The following is a 25,752-nucleotide window of genomic DNA, read 5'->3' as shown; positions in this document are numbered from 1 at the left end:
TAGCAACCGCCCTGGCTGCAAGGTGCAGGCAGGAGGCTGCGGGACAGCGGAGCGGTTTCAGGAGCGGCCCACAGGGCAGCCCGGCCTTATCTGCAGCAGGAAGGCTCAGGCTAGGCCGATGCAGCCGAGGGTGGGCGTGGGCAGAAATCTCTGTTAGCCGCCCTGGGAGTTCACCGTTACCTGAAGTCGGACATCCTTTCCAGGACAAATGAATCGGGAGAATTTGAATCTAAGATTCATGGTAAATATGGACATCTCTGCCACCAACAGCTGCAGCCTTAAATATTTACACGTATGTGGTTTTCATTATTTTTGTCACAAAATCTTAATATGTAGCAACAGCAATTCTTTTTGAGCCCAAAGATCTAGAAAATGTGTTTTTTAAAGATGATAAATTTAAATGGAAAATTGCTTGAGACCCACATCCTTAGTCATTTTGTTGAAAAAGAAAATATTTCAATTTATTCTTTTTCTTCGTACTTGTATATGCCTGCATCATCTTTTTTCCATGGCACACTGTATTCCTTAAGAGACCATTTTTTTGATTCCTCCTAACAGTTACAGATATTTGGAAGTAAAATCCATCATGTTGTAAAAATGCAGAGAACCAATTATTGTCTAATCCAGATGAAATATGTAAATCTCATAGTGGCTGGACGTTTATATAATTTGAAGAAAAAGAGGGGAAAATGTCTAGTTTATTCACGACCACTCTCATGTTCTCACCATGATTTTGTTCTCAGCTAATATTACTGACCCAGATATTTCTAGGGGACAGGCTGCTGGGTCTCAGACAGGGAATGTAAGTTGCTTTCCTGTGACCCTTTGAGTCAGGAGCCACGCAAATTCTGAAACTCTGCTTAAGATCATAGATGATGTTCACCTTTGGCTTGTACGTACTATGCATTTGCCTTTCATTTGACCTCTATTCCTGTTAGATTCAGAATCTCTTTCCTTTTTTCTCACTAGCACTAATAACAGCCCCACCTTGCTAGTAAATATCAACCATAAGCCAACCGCCAGGATCTGAGTAAACAGGGTACATGTACGGTCACCTGCCAATGCCCTGAGTCTCACACGTTTCTTCAGTTTCTGGGGTGGAAGCGAGAAAAGGCAGAGCTCGTCTTTTACAACACAAGGAGTGCACAGAAGTAAGAAAGTCCCCAGTGAAAAAATGGGTACCAGCTGTCTTGGTTAAATTCCTTCCCTTGCCTCCCCCCAGGCAATGGGTCAGGTGGAAGGAAGAAGTTGCCTCCAAAGACTTTGTGAAGTTCTCTAAGTAGTGACCAAAGTGACTTTCCTTTCCCCACATGGAGGGTCTCATGCACAGGCCCCTCCAGCAGCACACGTGGCATTTTGTGGTGGACGTTACGGGAAGGGCACGTGCAGCGACCTCTGTTTGCCCCTGTACTTCAGGGCTGTACAGGTGACAACGAATGTACCTAGAACGATGAAGATCATGACTGATGGCTTAAGGGTTGAGTGGTGAGTCGCTGGAGAGGGGAGAAACAAGAATCGTTTGCAAGAAGCACAACGGCTCTGATTCAATGAAATGGGCCAGCCTGGCTCAGCCAAGGGACATAAGAGCGGAGTGGAGAGCAGAGCTAAGCAGGTACTCAGAGCAGGGGCCGTGGGAAGGAACCAGCGCCCGGCCTGGCTCGGGGGGTGGCGGGTGGGTGCCGCTTACAACGGGTGAGCAGGGAGCCCACGGACACCGTTCAGTCTGGAATGCGGACTGAATGCTTCTCAAGTAACATGTCTGCTTAAAGTAAAATCCGAAATGGAACATCCTGTAGGTTCTGGGGTGAAAAAATCTATCAAATTACTGACCCAATTCTTTTCTTTGCTCCTTTCCAAGAAGGAGAAGTACTGAGTTAATAGTCATGTTTCAGGAAATTGTTTGAATTCTACTTAGGAGCGGAATCCCTGAGTAAAACCCAATGGTTTAGGAAAACTGGCTGCTCACAGGGGCAGCAAGTCTGCCAGAGTTTCCTTCTCGTGAATTTCAGGTAAAAATTCCACCTGTTGTCCTTTTGAACAATTCAACATAGGTTTGTGTTAGGATTGAAATGACATCACAATGCCCTTTGATGACCAAGGAAGCCCCCAAATATCTGAATTCAGTCCCAGGACACAGCCATGCCTCCTCGTAAGGTCTTTGCGAGAAATATTTGGCAAAGAAAGTCAGCATAACAGTCAACTGTTAGATGGAGCTTTTACTGGAAATCAAAATGCTCTGCATGGTCAGGCTGGATCCTGAGTCTGAGGGCCTCAGTCAGGTGCTGGGGACCACTGCTCTATCACACAGCACTGAATGAATTTTTATTTATCCACATACTACTAATCTACTTTTGCTGATCTACTAGTTACTCAGACAGACTTTACTAATCCCGTTGTATCATATGAATTGGTTTCAGTGACCAGGAGCTCCTAGAAGGGTGGCCTGGTTTTACACATGTGCAAAGCTCTGGGCGTGGCAGTTTCTAGCAGAAATTAGGCCCTGGGAGAATGAATGATGGGCACATAGGTGAAGAGACAATGCTGCTCTGGGGCCTGGCTTGTTCCGAAGCAGACATGTGGATGTAGGTGTGGAGACAAAAGGGAAGGTGTATGCTTCTTACACCTGACTCAGCCCTGACTTAGGTAATGGAATTTGCCCACTACTCCCAGGGAAGCAAACGTGACCAAGAACAGCAAGGGGTGTTCGTTTCAGCCCCATATTTATATAAAGTACTTGCAGACAAAGAGTTGCTATGGATAAAGTCGCTCGGAGCCACTGATGAGAGATTCATCAAAAATACTTAGTGTTTTCATTATGTTAACAAAGAGCCTCATGACTAAAATATACTGCATTTCTCTGTAAAAAGTCACCTTAATCCTTCCCTATTTTTGAAATGTTTCCTTCTAACTTCATGCAAATGATTTCCTCTCTCTTTTCCCTGTTGTATTAATCATATTTTTTATTTTCATTATCTTATGATGTTTTGACATCTCAAAAATTGATCATACTGGCTGGGGAGAGACTGCCCCTCCCAGGGGCAATTCTTAGAGATGGCAAAGAGCTTAGCAAGGAGCATGCTTTTCACATGCGGACCACCAACCCTGAGTTAGCACTCCCAACGATCCCTGCTATTAATTTACACACCTAGCCAATATTTCCCCTGTCCTAAATCACACCAGAATCAGGTGCCAGGTGGCTAGAGACTGCTCCTGTAGCATAACATCTACCACGGTATGCGCACTGGCCAGTCCTAACTTGTTCCCCTGGCCTGCCTTGCCTTCCAGTGGAAACCCCAATAAAGGCTGTGGCCAGGGCTTTCCCCTGGCTCCTGCTCCTGCTCCCTGACCCACAGCACACTGACCCTGGTGCTGCTCAAGTGGCCCTGTATGGAGTGTCCCCTTCTCTCGAGAGATGTAAGTAACAAATTCCTTTAGTAGCGCTGGCCTCTCTGTGTTGTCATTCAGCCACCTCCATAAAGTGAAATCGCAGGGGTCCAAATGAGACACACCTGCTTCTCTCTCACTTATTTTATTCTTTAGTTGTTTTGGACACATGTCCTTGCCAGAGGTGGATTTAGAATCCACGAGAAAGTCTTTCAGAGGATTTACAACTGTGTTCGCACAAAGAGGGGAGGGCCTTCTGGGACATGGGTAATTGAGCAAAACACTGGTTGTGGGTGATGAGAGCAAAGACCATACACACTACGTAAACATTCTCATAAAGTACACTCTGAAGGCATCAGAACACCGCATTGTGACCCATGTATCTGCTATGTGCTGGACGGTTTTCCTGTCCCATCTCATTTAATCATGGTTAGTACACAGATGAGATGCAGAAAGGCAGGGAACTTGCTCAAGGTCACACAGACAGGCTGAGGCTGGATTTAAACCCAGAGCCCTCTAGGGCATCATGCTCTCATCCCCACGCCACACTCTCCCCTTCTAGAAGATCTAACATCATGAAGAAACGAGTGAACCAAATGTGCTTGGAGACTGCAACATCAGTCACGGTTTCTGATTCTGGATGCCCAGTGCATGACATTTTTTAGATAATAGTATTCAGGGATGAAGAACATGGGGAAAGCCATAGGTTTTATTTATCAATGATCAGGGTACGAAGAAAAGTGATTTGGGGTCATGTGAATGACAGTGCCAGACACTGAGAGCCAAGAGATGTTTCTCCTACTGGGAAAGGAAATATTCAGGCTCCAGGGGTCCACCCAGAACACTGGCCATAGCTGGAAGAAGTCTACATGGACGAGATGGAAGCAAATAGCTTCCAAAACCAGCAGAAAGAAAAGAGGCAAATTGCATCATTTTTTTTTTTTTGGCAACTTACGACTCCATGGTCTAATTTATTAATTTTCTCAAGTCTATTATATTAATGCTATAACTCAGTCTGCATTTATGAAATTTTCATGGAGACAGAAACTCTGATACTTTAGAATTAAGAAATGTAATTTGGGGGTTTCCTAGGCACTGAGTGAATATAAGAGGAATGCAGTGTAACAGTGGAGCACTCGCCTTCCATGGCCGCTGGAGAATCATGAATCATGCAAAGGTTTTTCTTTTGCAATAATATATTTTATGTCAAAGCATTTTTCACACAGATAAATGAGTAGATAGGAAGAAAAGGAGGGATATGAATAATAAACACCTTGAAAAGCAAAGAGAACTGGAGCTTCCGGAATGTTTAACATATCGTATTAACAAAAGTGTAAGAAATTGCACCAAAAAGTATACATTACTGGAAGTTTGGGATTAAGTGGAAAGTAAACATTTAATTTGATTTTCATAAGTGATTATTAAAGTTATTTTTGCACTAAAATAGTTATTTATGCTTGAATAGGTTCTGATTGCAGTCACTGATGACATCCTTGACTCTCCAGATCATTTCAAATGACATTTCAAGGTGACAATTTCCCAAAGTTGAAATTGAGGTATAATTGGGTTCCTAATAGTTGAAAAGTGCAAATTAAACACTTTGAGCTGTAGAGAAATGAGGAGAAGATGAAGTGACACAATGCGGGTTTAGCAGAAAGGTTCTCTGTGTGGCCCCAGCTACGGCTCTGCCACATGACTCCGTCCGCGGAGGCCTAGACGGTAGCAGCTACCTGACGGGAAGGTCCCCACACTGGGGGAAGCAGCACATGCTGCAAAAGTGACTCACTGCCTCTTAAAAGCAGCTATTTTGGTCCCCTTTTACATATCTGTGTATCTTCCAGATTATATAGTATGACTTCTAGATGTCCCGTTTTGGGAACAATTTATTCCAGAACAGATTTTGTTTTCGAGTGTCTTTAAAATGGGTAAAACAAACAAGGTTCTCTAAATATAGGGATAGCAAATAAAGGAGGGGAGACATGTAGGAGAAATTTCAAAAGGTGAGTCAATTGGTAGTGAGCTTCAGGGAGGTTGGTAGAATTAGATCAGTTCTCTCCGAAATATCAGGGGCAAGACTGTGATAGCATAATTAGAGCTCTGCAGTAGGAATGGGCTATAAATTTGGTCTTTGCCAGGAGACACTTTTCTCCCTCGGGCTCAGTCTTCTCTCTTTCTGGAAAAATATTCAGATTAAGGCTCTCTCTGGAAGGATCCATTCTCTCTCAATTTTTTTTCTTTCATCTGGAATGGAGGACTTTTAGGTTCTGAAGGAACAGAAAATCTAAAATATGTGAGATAATTTCCCCCCAAAATATTGAATGTGAATATAAAAATCTGAAAAATAATAGAATTCCTTTTGCCTAGAACATTTACTGTTTTTCGTGTGACCCCTTCCTTCCTTGTTTCTCACTTTACCCAGGACGGTCATTAAGCAAAATGAAAACAGAAGGGCAGAAAGACCTCTCCTACAGCATAGCGATGGTCTTAGTTTTTTAAAAAATGATGGAACCTTCTTATCTAGTTATTTGTGCTTTTTCTTACTGGGTTGGAGCTTCTTGTATATTTTGGGAATTAACCCCTTATCAGATATATGACTTGCAAATATTTTCTCCCATTCTGTAGGTTGATTGCTTTTGTTTCTGTGCAGAAGCTCTTTATTTTGATAATAGTCCCACTTGTTTAGTTTTGTTTCTGTGCTCTTGGTGTCATATCCAAGAAAAATGGCACAGCAACTATGGAAGACAGTATGGAGTGTCCTTGAAAAATTAAAAAAAAATAGAGCTACCTTATGATGCAGCAATCCTACTTCTGAGTATACCTGCAAAAGAATTGCAATCAGGATCTTGAAGAATTATTTGCATTCTTACATTCCCTGCAGCATTATTCACCCTGGCCGAGGCATGGAAGCATCCGAGTGTGCACTGACAGATGAATGGATAAAGAAAATGTTATTATATATATATATGTCTATAATGGAATATTATTCAGAGAACTAGCGACAGCTGAGGATGAGCTAGACCTAAGAGCCCCTGCAGCCAGGAAGCATGGATGATGCCTAACAGGTAGACTGTTGGCCACGATCTAACGGGAATCAGCTCTTACCTGATGCCTGGCCTCCCAGGCCACGCATCCAAGCTGGGCACTATGTCATCTCTCCAAAATTTGTGTAATCTTAGTGAAGACTCAAAGTATGAACTGAGTTTTTAAAAGTATAGTTACATTTCTTCATGATCAAATTTTTGGCTCCAGTTTGTGCTCATCGTGGTAGCTTTGTCAATATGCCTGTGGGATTGGGGATGAGTATACTTAGAGGAGGAAGGGATTGTCTCCCCTCTTCTCTCTCCTACCCAGGACACTGGGTTATCCAACGTGGAGCCACTTCCTCCAGTGTGCTGCCTTCTTTCCCCAATTGCCCACCAGTGTCTCTTTTCTCCATTTCTTGCCATTGGAATCAGAGACAAAGCAGACAGAACCACATCCTGGGATGTGTCTGAGGACACCGTCACCCTCAGAGGACACCTGTTTCTCACAGAATTCTGCAGGTATCAGAGCTTCCATCAGCCCCCAAACCCACTTACCTTCTTTTCTGAGGCCCAAGTTATTCTGGAGGTAAGGGTGCAAAATGTTTAGAGCTTAGCAAATAGCAAATGTGTATAGAAAAGAAAGGGATGGGGGAAAGGGAAGATGAAGAAGATTTCAGAATTTAGATGAAGAGAGGGGAGAAAGTGGAAGCGTGGCCACAGCTTTTCTTGTTGAAGACGTGTACCTGTTGGCTTCCCAGGCATTTCCCTGCAGGGTGGAAACTTTTTTTGTATGATTGTGCTGAGTCTAATACAGGCTTCTTCCAGAAGCGTTGGTGTGGACCTCAGGGCATTTGGGAGCAATGCCTTATTCTCTGGGGGGATGAGAATATTTGCTTTTTGAAAGCTATTTTCCTTTGTCTGGGCCCATGCTGTCACATAGAGCCCTTGCTCTTGGCCACTGTTTGTCAGAGGTCAGCAGAGAGCAGAGCAGGGGGTCATTTCTATACTCAGGGCAGCAGGAGTAATTATTGTGATGACAGCGAGAAGCACTGTCCACCTTGGGTGCTACCCCCCTGTTCCCAGGTGCTGTTGTTTTTATTGTGGAAGAAAGTCCTCCACGGGAGGCCCTCGTTCCCCTCCCCTGAGATTTGCCATGTGTTGTGGCCACGCTCTCGGTGGAGAAGGCCCGTGGACAGCCTTCCACACACCACGCACGGTCACAGGGGAAATCACCCTCGGTTGGTTTGTGTCTAAGGTCGATGCTTGTCTCTGAACCAAAACCACAGCCCCGCTCAGAACAATTTAGAGCGATCGATGGCGGGCCCCGGGGAGGGCGTGGGAGGGAGCAGAGCTGTTGCCCCACATGCCTTCGTGGGAGCGAGGAAGCCAGCTCAGCACTTCTCTGCTCCGTGCTGACTCAGGCTCCCGTGACGAGTTTCTCCCTTTAGGGAGCCAGGGCTTGGGGGTGGGAGAGAAGGGGACAGACTCATCGACCTGGGATAGGATGCTCTGACTTCCGTTTGCTCTTGGTCCCTGCTACCCACCCTTAGTGTGCAATTACTGTCCATTAAATATTTGTTGAATGAATGAATAAATATTTGGGGGTGAAACAGCTGATTAGACTACAGCTGCTTTCTTTTAGATTTGTAAGTTTATGCAGTTGAAAATATTTCTTTTCCTTTTTAGGTTTTATTAAATTTATTGGGCTGACACTGGTTAATAAAATTGTACAGGTTTCAAGTGTACAATTCTATGATACATCATCTGTATATTGCATTGTGTGTTCACCACCCAAAGTCAAGTCTCCTCTGTCACTGTGTCTTTGACCCCCTTTTCCCCTTTTTCTACCGCCCCCACCCCCTCTCTCTGGTCACCGCCAGGCTGTTGCCTGTGTTTATGAGTTTTTGTTTGTTTGTCTTGTCGGTTCATTTGTTGCTTTCAGTTTTATATCCTACATATGAGTGAGATCATATGGTTCTTGACTTTTCCTGACTTATTTTTCTTAGCATGAGAGTCTCATGATTCGTGCACGTTGTCACAAATGGCAGTGTTTCATCCTTTCTGATGGATGAGTCGTGTTCCATGGTGTACGTGTCCCACATCTTTATCCAGTCCCCTATCACAGGACACTTTGTTTTTTTCCATTTCTTGGCCACTGTGAGTAATGCTGCAGTGAGCATAGTTTTACGAATAAATGTTTTCAAATTTTTTTTGGTTAGATACCCAAAAGAGGGATTTTGGGGTCATATGGTAGCTCTACTCCTAATTTTTTGAGGAATTCCTAACTGCTTTCCATAGTGGCTGTACCAGGTTATATTCCCACCAGCTGTGTACAGAGGTTCTCTCTCACTCTCGTTACCTCTTGTCTTATTGATGACAGCCTTTCTAACAGGTGTGAGGTGGCACCTCATTGTGGTTTGAATGCTTGTTTCCCTCACAGTTAGTGAAGCTGAGCATCTTTTCATATATCAGTTACCTTTATAATTAACTTACTGTCAATAATGGAACTACAAGCATTCTGTCCATTTGTTGGTCATCTGCAGTCCCGTTCTTTTTATGACCAAAATGTGTAACATTGCTAATAACTCAGCCAGGATGGTTAGACAGAAACCTAGTTGATATAAATAATCATGGGTTGAGCAACTCTGTGGATGTGTCTCAGCATTTCTGAGAACTGGACCTTAGGCCCCAGACAAGGGGATCTGTGTGCAAGACCACGTTAACCAGCACTCTCCCCCCTCCACCGGGAGGCACTGGGAGTCCCACACATCCACTTGGTGAGGTGACTGTACTATGTGTGATCTGATAGCTCAGCAGAGCCCTTGCTCCTTTATGCGAGATAGAGCGCTCTGCACCTCAGGCGGGGCAGGCAGGAAGCAACAGTCCCGAGCACAGTGATGTGAGGCCTCATCTCTCAGAGTCGGAGGAAACCCTGCGATTGGGCAGAACGAAGTCTGAGGTGGCAGAGTGCGCAGCAGGCAAGAAGGGATAAAGACCGCAGCAGCCTTCCTTCTCGTTGGGGAGGGTGGGAGTGGGGGCGATGGGGGAGAAGATGAAAGTGTCACTGGGGAGGGGAATGGGCTGCTGGGGAGATGGGTACGGAAGCAAGAAAATTCCCATGTGGGGGTTTCTCTAAGGCCCTGAAGGAGGAGCTGTATCTTCTGACGCTTTTGTGTAGGTTGAAGGGCATGAGTTATAAATAAGTTTATGACTTTGGCCCTATGTTGTACTCTTTTTGGATGCTTACTGGATATCTCTTCAAAATGTTATTCAAACCTCTGTTGGAGCTCAAGGTCAGGAGCCCGCTGTCTCTCTCATCTCCTCATGGGCCACCAGGCAGCAGATGCCAACCAGCCAACAACCCCAGAGAGATGGTAAAACCCATTCCATAACCATCCCTCCCAAGACAGGCTGATGGTGGGCATTGAGTCACTCTTCCAGATAAAAAAGGTTTCCTGTTCATTCTAGTATCTAGGAACCTTTCAGCCACCCTCTCTGCCAAAGACTAAGATGTTTTGTGGGCCAGTAATCCTACAAGTCAGAATTTTTATTGCTTTGTGTTTTAAAGGAGCCAGGGTGCAAAGAAAGCATTAGCCTTTCATTTTTCCATCTAAATTGCACCGTTAAATGACATTCCTTAATGAAAATTTCTAATGTCCCAAAATATAAGAAGAAAAATGAGAAAAATAAAAGCCCATTTCTTCAGGCTGTTAGAATTTCATTAGACAAACTTCTGTTTAATTAGACTTATCTTCATTTCATATACATTGGGTATGTGGCTTATTTTCTGGATCCCTTCAACACGCATTTTGTGGACATTTAAGCCAGTGCATTTTCGGGTACATATTTGGTGCTTTTTTGTCTTTCTAATGGGAAGCTACATCTGTTATACGTATTATATAATTACGTGTGGCATTGCTTGGATATTGCAGATGCAATTGGCAGGCCCTCTTCTATTTGTTATCGTGCCCGAACAATGGAAACATGAGAACAGTCTGTTATTTGAGTCTAGTTCCTTCTCACCATTAATCCTCTTTTGTAAGCAATTGATGTTTCCTTAGCAACCATATTAACTTGTCACTCAGGGTCTTTTCTCAAGGTGAACTGGATTCATTTTCATGGTTTTTATTCTTTCATAAGCTTGTTCTGTTAATTATCACCCTCACCTTAAAGTACTAGCTGTTTTGGGTGTTGCGCTCACTTGCACAATTTTCAGGGAAAAATAAACTTTTAAGCTTCTGGAATTTCTTCTAATGTATGTCATGGGGTCATTTGGCTCATGGAGGGGACCCTTTTTATGGTACCATCAAATATGATTCCTAATTGTATGGAAAAGCCTCCAATATTTGCAAATCTATTTCTTGTTCCCAATCATCTTGAATTTAATGTAGTCAATAATTAAGTAGAACATTGGGGACAGAAGACTTTTCTTATATAGCAATAAATGGGTTGTCTCTCAAAATTAATCTGATGAAGTATCATTTAGCAGATTAAGCCATTCAATCAATCAGTGAAATATGGGAGATTTTCCATTTGTTTTAATTTTTTTGCAATATTAAAATGCCTGATAATTTATTATAACTCATAGGCCAAGAAAGAGCATTAGGAAACTTGAAGGGTCTTCTTAAGAGTGTAAGGAGAGAGTGTAAAAATGGAATTCACAATCCTACAGACACATTTTTGCTCATTATAGTTTGACTCACTATAGCTCCTCCAGATGCCTTTCAAGGTGAGAAACCAGAAAGGAGTCTACAAATGTGTGGAGTGTTACCTGCCTCCTGTGGTCAAGCACTAAAGGAGTCCCAGGTGGGAGAGGTTAAGATAGAAATGTCCCTGCTATTACAGGGGACCCAGACACCAGTTGTTTGTACTATGAACTTTGTCTCTATTGTTTGAAAGGTGGGAAAGGAGAGTTTGAGGGTCAGGGTATCTAAGTCACACACACACTCTTCATATGAATTATATAGTATAGGGGCAAAAAAGGTATAAACTTGTAAATATGCTTTACCAATAAACAACATTTAAATAGTTTTTCCTGATTCTAGTAATAACCGGTGAAATCCTCTTGTCTGGGAGGTCAAGAGGACAGGGGTGGGGGCAGATATAGACCATTGGATGGAGAAAGTAAGATTACATTACATGTCATCCAGCTCCAATTACTTTTGCCACCCATGAGGTCAGAATTTCAAGAGTAAAAGACTATAAATCTCATCTTTTTTTATTGCTTTGAGTCATATATACTTGCAGATTTGTAAGTGATTTGTAAGCCCGAAAGTGATGAGCAAATTGCAGCTGCCATTATTACTGTGTCTGTTTTCTTCCATGATAATCTGCATACATTTATAGCTCACTGAATCATGTTAGCTCAGGGGCAATAATCTGCAGTTGATTTCCAGTGTAATTGAATTTTCTAAAAGAGGAGGATGCCATAGTTATTTTGCATTTTAATAAAACAAAAGTGTTGAAGTCCCTAATGTATTGCATGGAAGAGAAGTAAAATTACTTCAGAAAGTTTATAACTATGATCAAAATACAGTTTGAATAACTGGGTAGTAACAACATTCTAGAAACTTCTCTTTGTTTTTAAAAGGTCCAACTAGGAATCAGAATTTATAAGCAATACGTTCCTTTTCTGCTTAAATTATGTAAATATTCAGTGCTATGAAAATAAAACACCTAGTTTTATAGAAAAGTATCAATTGCTTTTCTTAAGTGACATTTTGATATTATGGAAAATTTTGAAGTAACAGAAAAGTTTATGAAAGAGTTAAATGAGTTCCCGTATGTATGTCATCCAGCTCCAGTGATTCTTGCCATTCATGAGGTCAGAATTTCAAGAGTGAAAGACTATAAATCTCAGATCTCTTTTTATTGATTTGAGTCTGATATAGTTACAGATTTTATATGCATAAAATTATATATATATATATGTATATACATATACATATATATATATACAATATAAATTTTGTGTTTTGAATTCTTGTCCATGTGCTAGTTTTTGGCCTCTCTTTCGACCCTGCCCTAAATCGTCGTGCTCTGCAATGGCAGATGTAAAACCTTCCCTCCAACTTCAGTAAATTTGGGTCTACTGATTCCATCTCAAAGAGTAACTTTCAAAATTCTCCCTGCCTGTACTCTTACTTAAGAAACCTTACAACAGTCTGCATTATGGCTTGTTGACACCTATCACCATAGGTTTAGTCTCCAGAATAGATGACCATGAACAATGTATATATCTCCCCATCCCTGCTCCACCCATAAGCATTAATGGGCTCTAGCTGGGAAGTATAAGAAAAGCCCGTTTCCCCATTGAACTGATATGCTTCAGGCTAACCCAGCGTGCGACAGGCCAACTTACCTAGTGCCACACACATAGAGTTTGGCAACCTCAGCAAGGAAAAAAAAAATAGCTCGGGCAAATAGATAACTGAGATGTGGAAAAGAACACACAATGAGAAACATCAAACATAACAAGCATTTGGCTAAACTCCCCCAAGTGTTGCCTTTGTTTGTGACACAGCTGGTAAATATGAGAAAGGATTTCAAAATCCCCTCCCACTCCATTAACCTCCACCTCGAATCTCCTGCTGATGAGTGCCAACATCAATACAATTCATTTTTCACTTTCATACAGTAACTGAGAGTTTTGTTTCAGCTTCTTTCTCTAGTCTAAACCAGGGACAAATCTGTACTCTTAGGGGCTGCAATATTGTGATTTATGAGAAAAAAATATATGTGGTCATTCAGATGATCAAAATATATTTCTTATATATATTTGGTCTTAGTCCACAGTTCCTGGCTCACAGCTCCCAAAAACCCATAGAATTTAAGTGCTGAGTGTGATAAAGGTGCCTTTTGTTATATTAATAAGGTGATTTTTGGACAGCACCCAAGGATGGGGCTGGATGCCAGGGGAACCAACCAGGTAATTAGAGGATTGAAACTTTCATTTCTAACGCCCTGATCTCCAGGACCTGATCTAACTAAGTAAATTCTTAAAAGAGGTAAAGAGATTGAAAGTGAGGGATGTTCTTATGCTGCCCTTGAAAGAGCAAAGGGCCATGTGGTGGAGAGGGCCATGTGACAGGGAAGAACAGGTGGCCTCAAGGAGTTGAGAATAGTCCCCAATTTATGGCCAACAAGGAAACAGGAACCTCAGTCCTACCACACCACAAGGAACAGAATGCTGGCCAAAACTCGAATGAGTTTGGAAGAGGATTCTGAGCTCCAGATGAGAACACAGCTTCATTTGCCACCTGGATTTTAGTCTGGGGAGAACCTGATTATGACCATTTATGAGCAGAACCAATTATGACCATTCACAGTCTTCTGAAACTGTGAGATAATAAACAGATGCTGTTAGAAGCTACTGAATTTGTGGTAATTTGTCATACAGCAACAGAAACCAGATATATCTGCTATACAAATTTTACTATGAATTTTAAATCTAACAGTATTTGAAGCCAGTTTGAAACTGAAAGTAAATTTTTGATTCCATGTCTGTAAGTTTGTCCAAATTTAACCAGGATTGAAAAGTTTAATGAGAGATTAAGTTATGTCTGATCAAACTCTTCAACGGAAAATTTATTCTGATATCTGAAGCCAGCTGCCTGTGGATTATTTTTCATAAATTTCTGGTTGACTTATAAAGGGTTTTAGAGTTTATTTAAGCTGCTTTCTTTAAAAGATTTTGTTTCAAAATGTGTGAAAAAAACCTCATAGACCATATGTTTTATGTTTGCTAAATACCGAGGCAGATTTCTCAGCTCTCCAGCTTGCTAGATATTGGGCATTTCAGAAAACTTTATATATTAAAAAAAAATATCCTTTGGCAACATCTTTTATTCACCAAGTCTGTGTAAGTCAGAATCAGTGGAAGCCTGAAAAGAAAAAGAAGAACATCTCTTTTAATGGTTAAATAGCACAGAGATATTTCAACCCAGATCTTAGATATTTCCAGAGAGGCATTGAAATCAGTAAAACTAATTAATGTCTGGTCCTGTGAGAAGACGAATTCCCACCCTTGTGTTGGCTTTTTGTCTTCGAAGCTTTTTGTTTTGCCATACACATCCTGCTGTTAGTTCTTGTTTATGTTTCATGATGTTGAGATTGTCATGTTTTTTAAATTAACTTGAGTGCTTTATTTTATTCCTTTTACAGAAGAAGACTACAATGTAAGGTGAATTTACACTGGACTTTAATCTTTTGGGATGGTTGAGAAGACAAATGAACTTGAAATGTAACAAAGGCCCTTCTAATCTGAACTATGTTACTGAGATTTTAATTTAAAACTCTTATTTTTCTAAGAATTCTAAATTGGTAAGAGATTGTGAGTTACTTTACCTCTATCATGACACATGATTTTTTCTCCTTTTGCAAATGTCCTTTTGTTAAAAGGCTCATACATTCAACACCCTTCAAAATAAATTTATTCCTTATTTAACTTGAAAGTAAATGTTTGAAATAACAGCAGAGGAAGAAAATTGCTAAAGTAGTGAGGATAAGCCTGTGGATGATTGAGCTTGACAATATGACAGTTGATTAGCTCTGATGTTTTTGTGTATTTGGGGAAAATAGCACTGGTTCCGATTGCTTTAATGATCTGTTGTTTTAAGTCAACAATAGAAGTGTGCATTTGAAAGAATATTTTCTCCCATCTACTTCCATTGTTTTAGGCTCTTAAGCAACACGAAAGACTGATTTGTAATTTTATAAGCAGCAATGGTCTTTAAAGGAAATTGATGGAGCATTTCTCTCCTTCCTCTCCTCCAAAGCAGCTTTTTCTACAAAGGCTTAAGAAATGAAATAGTTATTGAGGCTGCCAGTGGGTTCCATTGGTTGGACTGCACCTGGTGGTTCACTAATTTGGAGAGGCTGTGTTTTGTTGTCGTTAAGGATGATTCAAAAGAATGCTTTAATTATCTGCATGCATCGATTGTGGTTGCTCTTCTTAGGGTTTTAGCAGTAACTGTGTTGTACAATATCTTTCTTCTGGAGTTGCTTCTACTACTTGACATTTGTTGCTGATGGTCATTCTATGTCAGCAGAAAAATAGAGTAAGCTAGCTTTCCTGCCTGTCACTTGGAGAAGATAATTTACAGATCTTTACACTCCTACTTCATCCAACATATTGGAGATGAACACTCAGGACACTGCAGAGGCTGCTGACCTTCTCTTTTGCAAAAAAAAAGACACCATCTTGGGTCATATCTAAGTGCACCTAGTAAGGGCAATGTTCCTCCTGTCACATGAAATTTAGGCAACTTCTTGTAAATATGTGGTATCATACAGCTTGACGTGTAGTCACAGTAACCCATTCTTAGTGCTGTTAGAAGTTAACTGACTCCCTGTTTTGAGGGTTTTTCTTCCTTTTCTTGCTTGTTTGTTTCTAACTCAGCTGCATGTGGCAGAGAGTTAAACTCTTTCGATCACACCCAGAGTCTGCCTCACCTCTGGCATTGGCCAACATTCTAGTGATGACTTTGGAAGAGCACATGTTTGACTGATCTCCACCAGATAGATTTCATCAGGATCTTGTCTTCTTCCATGATAGGGTGGAAAGCACGTGGGCTTTGGACTACTTAGACCAGTCGTTCTACCACTCCTGGCTGCGTGACCTTGGGTTGCTGAGCTTCTGGGTCCTATGCATAAGGTATGCATATCTACCACTCAGGCTTCTTATAAAGATTAAGTAAGATTACTATAAGGGCAATATGTGTAATATAGCAAATATTTCTCTTTTGCAAGAAAAAAGACACCATCTTGGGTCTTTATATATATGTTTATATATATATAAACTGCATGACACACAGTAGGCCCTAAAGTATATATCATTTTCAGGAGGACACTCTTCTTTTTCATTTTCTAAAGCAACGAAAAGCATCTTTCACAACATTATAGAAATTGTCAAATGCACAAGTGAATGGGGGGTTCCCGCCATCTCTAGCTCTCTTGACAGAATAAACGTAAAAAATTATAATGGGGTTCCTGTGAGTAGTCAGAGTTTTATTACTACAGTGGATTTATTTAGAGCATTGAGCTTTTGTTTAGGATGAATTTAATGCTGAAGATGCATGTAACTGAAACATTCCATTCTTTATAGTCTCCCAGAAGAGAGGATGATTTGCATTTATTTACTTTTTTACTTTTTTTTTTACATAGCTGGAGCAGAGCTGGCTAGATGAGTATTCCACTCAGAGTTCTCTTGATTGTCACTTATAACAATCTGTGACCATTGGGGATGTGACCTCTGGGGAATGCCAGTATCAGACAATTCAACCCTGAGTTCCCACATAAGGTATGTTAATTCTTTATTACACAGAGTTCCATTCAGTCTAGTAGAGTACTTAGCATTTTTTTAGGTGTTTGTTGTTTAGTAATAAAGGTCCATGCAGTATACTACATGGCACGTTCTTTAAAAAATGAGTGAGAGTCAAGGAATAATTTGAGCACATATTGTCGTAAGCACATATACATGAGGAGGGAAAATGTTTGAGGAGGAGGAAGGGAGAGTGGATGAAAGGTAGAGGTCTCTTCTGCAGCAGTGAACTCAAGATGGTTGGTGTGTGCCCGGCCGGGCGTGGCTCAGCAGTTAAGCATTGACCTAGGATCCAGGCGATAGGGGTTCGATTCCCAGTCAGGGCACATGCCCGGGTTGCGGGCTTGATCAATGACTCTCTCATCATTGATGTTTCTATATCTCTCTCTCTCCCTCTCCTTTCCTGTCTCTGAAATCAATAAAGATATATTAAAAAAAAAAAAAAGATGGTTGGTGTAGGGTGAAGCATGGAGGGGCACCATGTCTGCCATTGAGGCAGGGGATGGAATTAATGCCCACACTCCTGTAAGACAGGCACCAAATCCCTTTTCCCACCCCGCTTGATGAGCCGTTTTAATAATGTCTGCATTAGACAGAAGGTGTTATGAAAGCATGTGGACTGTGTGGGAGGAATGTTGGAATATAAAGAAGAATTTGTCCCCTTTGACCAGAAAACTAGAAAGTGTCTTGAGGGTGTAATAACTTGGAGAGCTGGGGAAGCAGATGGTTTCGAGCTCCGATCAGCCAGGAGTCGCTGGTTCCTGTCCTCAGGGCAGCTTCAGAGTGCTGTGTGGAGGTAAAAAACCAAATGGAAGTACTTCTGCCTTTGAAGGCCATGTTAACCCAATGCATTCGGGTGCAAACTTCTTAAATTTGGAAATGCTATGGTTCTTTGAAGCTCCTTTTCAAAAAGAAGAATAAAGTAGCAATAAGCCTGAAAAGCCCATCTCTCCTATGCCAGCCCCAGGAATGATGTATGCTTATTTGGACAAAGGAAGTGATGAAGCGCCTCATCACATTCAAGGTCCATCTGAAGTCAAACTAGAGATATTCAGGCATTCTAGTGGCAGAAACTGAAATCATCCTTTTGCTTTATTTCAAGCTCCCCAAAGACAGACATGGTGTATTACCCGCTCACCTCCACCTGCTGCCTAAGCCCTGTGCCAGTCTCAGGGCTCTGCAAAGACAGGTGCTCGATCCAATAGCATGAAGAACGCAGTGTGAAGAAAAATGTAGGGTCAGAGCAGCTGCCCAGCTATATCCAGTCCAAATCAACAGCTTCATTTGGGGAATTAAAAAAGCAGTTTATATTTGAAGAAGTGAAAGTACAGAAGAGGAGAAACACACTTATTTGGGTTCCTGCGGTCAAAACGAGGCATGGAGTACATCTTCCTGTTCTCCAGCCCCTGCCTCCGGGAGGAGTCAGGAGGGCCTGCTCCCATTTCCATACCTGTTAATGCAAGAAGTGTTGACATTGGCCTTTTTAGGTCCTCTTGTCACCTAATGGTTTCCGGATCTTCCAAGCTGTTTGTCCCATCGAGGGAATGAAAGACGTGATGGGAGTGACCCTCTTCCCCAGAAGTTGGTGAGATACCACCTGCCTGTTTCTGCCCACCTGACTTAGCCTGGAGACTTTGTTATCTTACCTTCTGCTTGTTGGTGTCTAAGATGGGGCTGGATTACAGATTTGCTGGTTTATAATCTAGGATTTGGGCTGAAACATGGAAATAGTCCCAGATTTGACAGTACATTCATCTTTGTCGTTAGTAATTCTAAGACACTTCAATTTTGGAATTTATGTATTTGCTTTCTAAAAATTTGTCTAACATATCTGCTTGTCTTTTTCTCCAGATTTTCTCATGGAGAACTGGTGTAGTTTTCAGTATACCCTCCAAAAAATGCTCATCAGATTCTCTCTACCCTCTTTGTGTTTGTCCTGACTATGACCTTTGGCCTGCTAAATGCTTTTAGTAGGCAAAAGGATATTCCAGAAGTGAATTTTCATTGGTTGCATTTTCACCTACCTCAGGTTAATGCATCTTTATATTTTAAAACATTGCATAATTCCAGTTAATATTAGACATCAGGAGGTTATACAAATAGTTTAAGCACTGATTTGTCTTTGGAGTGTGAAAAAAAAGGGACTTAAAATTTATTATATTCCACTAAAAATAATTTTGAACAAATACAGAATTTTCAAAAGCTGTTCTACCCCAACATTCCCACCCACCCACAGAGTTTTAAAAATTCATATATCTTTTGTTAGTAATAAGGAATTATTTTAGCCCTACCAAGGAGCTGATGCAGTAATTCTGACTAGGTAGCTGCTCAATGATTGTGTCAGGCCCTGATGGTATAGTTCTCCCAAAACTCATTTACAGTCATCTTCCTGGTTATCAGGACTCCAATTTTATTCAGGTATTGAGGGGTTCATATATTTCAGGCAGTGAAAGAAGTACTTTAAGCCAATGTGTAGTTTCATTGTCTTTGCTAGATTGGACATGGCTTGAAATTCTGAGCAATCACAGGGGAGAAGAAGTTTCTTGGGAAAGTTACCTCCATTCCTAAAAAGATACTTAAGACACAGCATATGTCTTTATTTTTTTTAATTTGGACTTTGTTATGTGAGGACACAATGGCTGGGGATACTATCTTAATAAATTGAGAAGTGAGCCTATAGTTGTCAAAACAGCAATTTTGATATTAAAATGCTGACTTAATTAATGCTCTACTTTGGGACTTATTATACATTTATTATTTTGTATTATATACAAAGTTTTTTAAACAGCTTCAATCAGTGTTAGAAATGAGGGTAGCCTTGTGTAGACTGTGTTCTCTGTGATTTTGCAGTTGAATAAACTCAACGCAGGTGTTCATTAGAGAAATCCAAAAATATTTAAAGTCCCTTTCTTCAAGGCATGTTGTAGTGGATACAGAGTATGTGTAATAAACGTATTGTTTGAAATGACTGGAATTTGGAGATTGTTACTCCAGCGTAACCTAGACATCGGAGTGATAACACACAAGTAAAACATTTGTCTTTTTTGTTGACTGACTGATTTTAGAGAGAGAGAGAGAGAGGAGGAGAGTGAGAGAAATCAATTTGTTTCACTTATTTATGCATTCCTTGGTTGCTCCTTGTGTGTGCCCTGACCAGGGATTGAACCCGAAACCTTGGCCTATCGGGATGATGCTCTAACCAACTGAGTTACCCGGCCAGGGCTAAAACCTTTGTCTTAAACTTAAAATACAGGAGGGTAAGTGTATTTGCCTATATTTTCATAGGCATTTTCTATGAATAAGGATTCAGTGGTTACAGGTCTGTGCCATCTTTTTAAAATAAATAAACCCCATAACTCGTTACCTAATATCCAGTTACTATTTCTCTGAAAATTGAGCGCAGTCAACCTCAGAGCAGGATCCTTCTAGATTTCCCCCTTTATTTTTGTAGTCGTATTTCATGAATATCTATAATATTTCCTTGAGTCATGTAATCATAATACAATTATAACAGACAAATGGTTTGAAAGTAAATACAATAAACTCTTAATAAGTATACAATTCAACAGCAAGAGGAAGCATTCAGGCACACTAAACGGTAGCTGAGGATTGGAGAGTGTTTAGTGTGCTGTGAGCATCTATCTGCATTTAGGTTTTACATAAGAAATGGAAAGTTTTAGTTAATATGAAAAATTAATTAAATGGTGGTTGGTTAGGAGAGTTTCTGCAGAAATTGATAAGAAGGTAAGGTTAGGAGGTCAATACTCATACTTTGACACAATTCTCCAACTTCAGACAGTGTGCAGTATTTTAAATTATACCTTATACCTGATCTGCAGTGGCTTTGTTAACCTTTACTTTCTGTTCTGTTTCCTTTGTTTTACTTAAATTCTGGTGGGCACTATACACATACTATCACGAGTAAGACTCAATGCAATGGCATAAATGAGAGAACAAAAAACTTTGCATTATCAACAATTTAATCTCTGACTCAAGGTAGTAAAAAGCTATAAAAAAACCTTGCATTTGCATGTTAGGAGAAATGAATATAGCCTTCTCAATGAATGGCTGACTAGAGTGAAGAATTAAGCTAATTAATGTTTGTTTCTAACAAGCAGTTGTAAGGGAGGGCCTTGATTTACTCGTCAGGGCCAGTTCTCTTATCACTGTTTTCTTGTCACTGCTAGTCTAGAAATTGGCACATGCCTAATCACTGCTGTTTAATTTTACTGCCAAGCTTATCTGTTCTTTATTTTATTACCTGAACTAACAAATTTTGATGTTTCTTTTGCAAACTCTCCAACAACTTTCTCATAACCTCTTCTGTAATCTGCTTTTTTCTCTCAATAATACTTTGTGACCATTTTTTTATGTCAGGAAATATAGAGCTAAATCATAATTTAAAAAAAGTCTTTATTGTTGAAAGTATTGCTGATGTGCCCTTTTTTCCCATTGACCCCTCCTCCTCACTTCCGCCCAACCCCAGGCCTTCACCACACTATTGCCTGTGTCCATGGGTCATGCATATATCATATAAATTCATATAAATTCTTTGGTTAATCTCTTCCCCTTTCCCTTCCCTTCTGAGAACCATCAGTCTGTTGCATGCTTCCATGTTTCTGGATCTATTTTATTCATCAGTTATTTTGTTCATTAGATTCTACATATAAGTGAGATCACGTGATATTTGTCTTTCTCTGATTGGCTTATTTCTCTTAGCATAATACTCTCCAGGTCCCTCACTGCTGTCTCAAAGGGCAAGATCCTCCTATTTTATAGCTGTGTAGTATTCCCTGGTGTAAATGTCCCACAGCTTTTTTATCCACTCATCTACTGATGGGCACTTGGGCTGTTTACAGATCTTAACTATTATAAATAATGCTGCTATGAACATAGGGGTACATAGATTCTTTCCAATTGGTGTTTTAGGCTTCTTAAGATATAATACTAGAAGTGGGATCACTGGGTCAAATGATAGTTCCGTACTTAATTTTTTGAGGAACGTCCATACTGCTTTCCATAGTGGCTGCCCCAGTCTGCATTCCCACCAGCAGTGCACTAGGGTTCCCCTTTCTCCACACCCTCGCCAGCACTTGTTGTTTGTTGATTTGTTGATGGAGCCATTCTGACATGCGTGAGATGGTACCTCATTGTCATTTTAATTTGCATCCCTCTGATGATTAGTGACTGAGCATTTTTTTCATGTCTCTTGGCCATTTGTGTGTTCTCTTTGGAAACGTGTCTATTTATAAAGTACTCACTCAACTCAACAAAAAGAAGACAAACAATCCAATTGAAAAATGGCCAGAGGACTTAAATCATAACTTTTCATGAATGCCTAGTATTCTGATATGTGAGTGTGTGCATCTACACCATAGAATATTTAAAAAATTAACCAGTTCATTCTTGGTAGAAGGGGTTGGAAGTAACCACCTGACTCTGCCTCCTAGCTCCTGGCAGTGTTGCTGATTGAAACAGGGGTGGAAATATTGATGTCCTGAAATTTCACTATATATATATTTCACATCTATTTTCATTTAACTTGCTTAGCATTCAGTGGGTCTGCTCAATATAGCAATGACTTTTTCCCCTTGAAAACTGGTGACTTTTATCATATTCCTGTCCTAATTTTAAAAATAATTTTATTTTCTGTTTTTTCTCTTCTTTCTTTATGGGACTCCTATTAACAGGAACTTGGGTGCTCTTTTTCTCAGTTACTATAGTTATATAAGAAATTATCCCCAAGCTTACTTCCTTAAAAACAATCTTTTAATTTTGCTCAGGATTTTATAAATTGGGGTTTTTGGAAAGACCTGGTGGGGCAACCTTCACTTGGGGGCTCTAATGCTATTACAGTAGGTTTCAGCTGAAGGCTCAGCTGGGTTGGGCAGTGGAAATAACTCACTCATCAGGTAATAACTGATGCTGGCAGTCGGCTGGGAGCTCAGCGGAGCTGCCCCCTGGAGCATCTACACTGGACTTCCTCCTCTGTCTCAGACTCCACCTGATTTCTTTCTTCAGAAAGGTGTTGACTTTTCTAAGCTCCTGATGATCTCACTTCCTGTGTGGTGGTTTTATAGAATGTCTTTTGACTAGCCCTTTGCCATCATGTTTTTGTAAGTCAACATTTCAGGGAAGCATAATGTAGCTACAGAAAACGTGAACAGGTTTTTCAGCAGAAATTTTATTTTTCTGTTTTTAAAGCCCACAGGGCAAGAGGACAAGGAACCCAATTCTGAGAACAACCGACACTCAGTGAGGAGCTGAGCAAAGGAAAATGAAACGATGGAGGACATTGCTCTTTGATGAATATCCTTTACCTGTCTCTTTGATCTCATGTCTGAATATTTTCTTCAAGTAAAGTCCTAGAAATTGCGGTGGCCAACGTTGAGAATTTTTTTTTTTTTTTAATCTACCAGAACCTGATTTTTTTAATCTAATCTGATCTGGAATTAATCAGGAAGACAGCATGAATGGCTTAAATCCAGCAAATCTTTTGATTTTAGCTTTTCTTTCTTAAAAATAAAAATTCAATAACTTGTGTTGGCAAATTACTTGTAAAAAAAACTAGTCTTTGTAAATGGAGATTTCTTCAAATACATATGCATCTCCACATGTCCTTTCTGCAGATTTATTTATTTTTATTTTAAATGTTTTATTGAATTTTTTTGAGAGAGAGGAAGGAAGAGAGAGAGAGAGAAAAGCTGATGTGACAGCAAAACATCAATCAACTGTCTCTTACAAGCCCCCTACCGGGGATCCAACCCACAACCTGGGCATGTGCCCTGACCAGGAATCTAACGGGCAAACTTTCTTGGGAAGAGGCCCAACCAGCTGAACCAGGGCTCTTCAGATTTCTTTATAAGTAACACATTAATCCCATCTTCTGCCCATGAGGCCAGAGACCCAGCCCCAGTGTTTCAGGGAAGGACATCATAAGTATTCTCCTTGGTCCTTTAAAGAAAATAAATTTATTTAATATACAACAACTTATTGAATGTGTTAGGCATTGTACAATGTTCTGGAGACTTGTGCATTTTAGACAAATGATGTAAACACAGTTCATTTTAAGATATTCCTCTCCATCGTAAGTGGTAATTTAACAGATCTTGAAACCAACAAGCTTAATTCTTCTAAGTGAAGTAATTGGTTATTATTATGGCTGGAATGTTTGTGTCCCCCCAAATTCCTATGTTGAAGTCCTAACCCCCAGTGTGGCTACATTTGGAGATGAGGCCTCTCAGGAAGCAATTAAGGTTAAATGAGATCATAAGGGTGAGACTCTACTCTCAGAAGATTGGTGGTTTTATGAGAAGAGACACCAAAGAGCACTCTCTCTCCATCTCTCTGTATCTCCCTCTCTCTGCGCACAGAGAAAAGACCATGTGAGGACACAGCGAGAAGATGGGAGTCAGGAAGACAGTCCACCCCAGAAACCAACCAGGCTGCCCTGGATCTCAGACTTCCAGCCTCCAGAGCTTTCAGAAGATCAATTCTGTTGTGTATACCACCCACTTTCTTGTCTTTTGCTTTGGCAGCCTGAGATTAATAGTTATTAACCTAATGTCAGATCCTCAGAACACAGAGGAGTCATTAGGTTTCACCTGTTCACCACCGCAGCGAGAGCAGGCAAGAGACTCTGGAAAAGGACTTGGCCTCTGGCGTGTGGAAATAAGGTCAGTTAAAATAAATGAAAAAGAACAGGACAGAAGGTTTAACTGAGCCTTTTCTGAACTTAATTGATTAAAATGCATTGTGGATATTCTGAAAAAGAAATCAAATTCTTGAACCTGAAGCCCAGAGATTTTAATTTTGTCAACTGGGACAGGCCCTATGGGCTTTATGTTTTTAAGTCCTCACAAGAGGAGTGAGGATATTTTTTCCACTGATTTTTAGAGAGAGTGGAAGGGAGGGGGGAGGGCAAGAGAGATAGAGAGAGAGAGAAACATCTATGTGACAGAGACACTTTGGTTGCCTCCCACACTACCCACCAGGGTGGGGGTGGGAATCAGACATGCAACCCAGGTACGTGCCTTTAATCGGAAATTGAACCCAGGACCCTTTGGTGTGTGAGCCGATGCTCTAACCACTCAGCCATGTTGGCCAGGGCTGTGCTTTATTTTTTATGTTAAGAAAGCATCCCAAGTAATTCTCACGATTAATTGGGTTTTGGAACCACTAATCTAAGTATTACAGTGTTGTTGCTGGCTTTTTTTTTTTTTTTTTTACTACTTTTTAAAGAAAAATGCTATTTATTTTGTACTCTTTCAAAAGTGAGTATAACAACATAACACGCTGTGGCCACCTGAGTCACAGTGGAGCCGTCTCCTCTTATAATTAAGAAGGAGTTTAATGAAAACTTGTGCTCATGTTGTCTCATTATTACCTCATTCTTTCTAAATTCTCTTTTGAGGAAGCTTGCCTCTAAGCATGACTCAGTTTTGTATCTAGCTTCAAAAGAAAACGCTTTAGCTGTGTTTCATTTCCAGAGAAAGGTTTAATTGCTTTAGAGAATCCAAAAAAATAAAAATGAAACAAAATAAAAAAGAGTCATCCTTCCCCCTACAGGAACCTTTCAGAAGAACAGACCCTGACTTCATTTGTAAGCTTTTGTGCTATTCTTTGTTCTATTTTTAAAGAAAATTTTCTTTTCTTTTATTCTTTTTGTCTTTTTACCACCTTCAACTATTTTTGGAAACTCTCTAATTTTTGTGTGATCTTGTTTTTGTCATTTGGAATTTAATCAAAGTTATTGAAAAGGAGCAGATGCTTCCTGGAAGACGCTGCGGTGCTTTGTCTAGAGTGTCCTGATTTAGTGTCATGGATTTCTGTATTTCTCCCAATATTTACCATTGTTTATGTCTTAGTTTGACTCAAAATCAACTAATATTGACTCTTTGAACCCACTCAAAGTCATCATGAGGCTGCCATTATCTGTTGTATTGAATCACATGAAATTGCTCTTTGAGGGCAAGAAGCAGCAGTTGGATATTGATGACTTCATACAATCCAGCCTAATATACG

The 25,752-nt window shown here is 40.5% G+C and overlaps 1 long non-coding RNA gene across 1 annotated transcript; it reads left to right on the top strand.

Annotated features, from left to right (window-relative positions):
* LOC308547102 lies at positions 1–25,245 on the top strand. The gene is made up of 4 exons (XR_013997446.1): positions 1–292; positions 15,964–16,062; positions 16,572–16,707; positions 22,933–25,245. It is a non-coding gene; the product is annotated as an uncharacterized lncRNA (long non-coding RNA).
* Positions 25,246–25,752: the final 507 nt, after the last annotated feature.

Source organism: Miniopterus schreibersii (assembly GCF_964146895.1).
Source record: "Miniopterus schreibersii genome assembly, chromosome: 17".
NCBI classification, from domain to species: domain Eukaryota; kingdom Metazoa; phylum Chordata; class Mammalia; order Chiroptera; family Miniopteridae; genus Miniopterus; species Miniopterus schreibersii.
Note: the sequence above shows the minus strand (reverse complement) of the source record. Positions and strands in the feature narration are given on the sequence as shown.